Genomic DNA, 3,182 nt, shown 5'->3' with positions numbered 1-3,182 from the left:
TAACTAAAGTGAGCACCATTGTCAATGCTGAAATAGAAATCAGTAAGCCAAGCTTATCAGAGCTTTTATGATCAATACTTGTGGAAGGCAAAGAGAAAGAAAGAGTAGTGGGCAGAGGAGGAAGATACCATCACATGCCGGACTCACTTCTTCACTTATAAAGTTTTGAAGGTCTGGATATGAATTTAGAATTTTCCTGGATGTGGAATGAGGGGACAGTTATACCCTCCCCTCTACCAGTCTTAAATCTAGGCTCTCTCCAGAATGGATTGTGATTTGGGTAAGTCTTTTCTATTCAGAGATCTCACATTAGCACGTCAGCCTGTAGAGTTTTCAGACCTGCAAAAAACCATTCTTAGCCCTGCAAAAAAACCATCCTTAGCCTTGAAGGGATATTTGAGGACCACAGTACATCATCGACTACACCAAGACCCAAGGTGCTCCTATTACTCCCTTCTTTAGGGTTGTCATTTAAAGACATGCTGTCTGCAAGAGACTCATTTTAGACCCAAAGACACCTCCAGATTGAAAGTGAGGGAGTGGAAAACCATTTACCATGCTAATGGACATCAAAAGAAAGCTGGGGTGGCAATCATTAGACAAATTAGATTTTAAACCAAAGACTATAATAAGAGATGAGGAAGGACACTACATCATACTTAAAGGGTCTATCCAAGAAGAAGATCTAACAATTTTAAATATCTAGGCCCCTAACATGGGAGCAGCCAATTATATAAGCCAATAACAAAAGCAAAGAAACATATTGACAACAATACAATAGTAGGGGACTTTAACACGCCCCTCACTGAAATGGACAGATCATCTAAGCAAAAGATCAACAAGGAAATAAAGGCTTTAAATGACACACTGGACCAGATGGACTTCACAGGTATATTCAGAACATTCCATCCCAAATCAACAGAATACACATTATTCTCTAGTGCACATGGAACATTCTCCAGAATAGATCACATCCTGGGTCACAAAAATCAGGTCTCAACCAGTACCAAAAGACTGGGATCATTCCCTGCATATTTTTGGACCACAATGCTTTGAAACTATAACTCAATCACAAGAGGAAATTTGGAAAGAACTCAAATATATGGAGGCTAAAGAGCATCCTACTAAAAAAAAAGATCTTCTCTGTGTAGATGGTGTCAGCTGGAGCGTGAGTTGCTGCATGAGGGTATTGAAGACAATGGCCAAGAACAAACTAAGAGGACAGAAGTCCAGGAATGTATTTCATATAGCCAGCCAAAAAAATCTTTAAGTCTAAAAACAAAGCAAAACCAGTTACCACTAATCTTAAGAAGATAAACACTGTGAATGATGAAAAAGTTAACAGAGTGAAGAAAGCTTTTGTGGATATACAAAAGGAACTTGCCCATTTCTCAAAAGGCCTTTCCCTTGAATCTTTGCAGAAACAGCTGATTCGTCAGCAGTGTCATGAAAACGAACCTGTTAATGTTGATGAAGTGACAAAATTAATGGCTCAGTTGTAATACACTGGAGATACAGCAGATACCCCAAAAAGACCAATAAATTAAATGTTTTATACAAAAAAAAAGAATGGGTCAACCAGGAAATTAAAGAATTAAAAAAATTCATGGAAACAAATGAAAATGAAAACACAACTGTTCAAAATCTTTGGGATGCAACAAAGGCAGTCCTAAAAGGAAAGTATATAGCAATACAAGCCTTTCTCAAGAAACAAGAAAGGTCTCAAGTACACAACCTAACCTTATACCTAAAGGAGCTGGAGAAAGAACAGCAAATAAAGCCTAAACCCAGCAGGAGAAGAGAAATAATAAAGATCAGAGTGGAAATCAATGAAATAGAAACCAAAAGAATAGTAGAACAGATCAACAAAACTAGGAGCTGGTTCTTTGAAAGAATTAACAAGATTGATAAACCCCTCGCCAGATTATCAAAAAGAAAAGAGAAATGACCCAAATAAATAAAATCATGAATGAAAGAGGAGAGATCACAACCAACACCAAAGAAATACAATTATAAGAATATATTATGAGCAGCTATATGCCAGCAAATTAGATAATCTGGAAGAAATGGATGCATTCCTAGAGAAGTATAAAGGGAATTGAAGCAGTAATCAAAAATCTCCTGACAAACAAGATCCTGGTGCGAGATGGCTTCCCAGGGGAATTCTACCAAACATTTAAAGAAGAATTAATACCTATTCTTCTGAAGCTGTTTCAAAGAATAGAAAAGGAAGGAAAACTTCCAAACTCATTTTATGAGACCAGCATTACCTTGATCCCAAAACCAGACAAAGACCCCCATCAAAAAGGACAACTACAGAGTAATATCCCTGATGAACATGGATGTCAAAATTCTCACCAAAATACTAGCCAATAGGATCCAACAGTACAGTAAAAGGATTATTCACTACGACCAAGTGGGATTTATCCCTGGGCTGCAAGGTTGGTTCAACATCTGCAAATCAATGTGATATAATACATTAATAAAAGAAAGAACAAGAACCATATGATCCTCTCAATAGATGCAGAAAAAAGCATTTGACAAAGTACAGCATCCTGTCCTGATTAAAACTCTTCACAGTGTAGGGATGGAGAGTACATACCTCAATATCATAAAAGCCATCTATGAAAAACCCACAGCAAATATCATACTCAACGGGGAAAAACTGAGAACTTTTCCCCTAAGCTCAGGAACATGGCAGGGATGTCCACTATCACCACTGCTATTCAACATAGTACTAGAAGTCCTAGCCTCAGCAGTCAGACAATAAAAAAGAAATAAAAGGCATCCACATTGGCAAAGAAGTGAAACTCTCACTTTTTGCAGATATGATACTTTATGTGGAAAACCCAAAAGACTCCACCCCAAAACTGTTAGAACTCATATGAATTCAGTAAAGTGGCAGGATATAAAAATCAATGCACAGAAATCAGTTGCATTTCTATACATCAACAAGACAGAAGAAGGAGAAATTAAGGAGTTGATCCCATTTACAATTGCACCCAAAACCATAAGATACCTAGGAATAAATCTAACCAAAGAGGCAAGGATCTATACTCAGAAAACTATAAAATACTCATGAAAGGAAATGAGGAAGACACAGAGAAATGGAAAAACGTTCCATGCTCATGGATGGGAACAAATATTGTGAAGATGTCAATGCTACCTAGAGCAATCTACAC

At 37.3% G+C, this 3,182-nt stretch overlaps 1 pseudogene; it reads left to right on the top strand.

Moving 5' to 3' along the window:
• The first annotated feature begins 902 nt into the window (after nucleotides 1-902).
• LOC102732410 (ribosomal biogenesis factor pseudogene) lies at nucleotides 903-1,502 on the top strand (annotated as a pseudogene).
• Nucleotides 1,503-3,182: the final 1,680 nt, after the last annotated feature.

The sequence above is a fragment of the Leptonychotes weddellii genome, chromosome 9 (genome assembly GCF_054177405.1).
Source record: "Leptonychotes weddellii isolate Sample4059 chromosome 9, ASM5417740v2, whole genome shotgun sequence".
NCBI lineage: Eukaryota > Metazoa > Chordata > Mammalia > Carnivora > Phocidae > Leptonychotes > Leptonychotes weddellii.
Note: the sequence above shows the minus strand (reverse complement) of the source record. Positions and strands in the feature narration are given on the sequence as shown.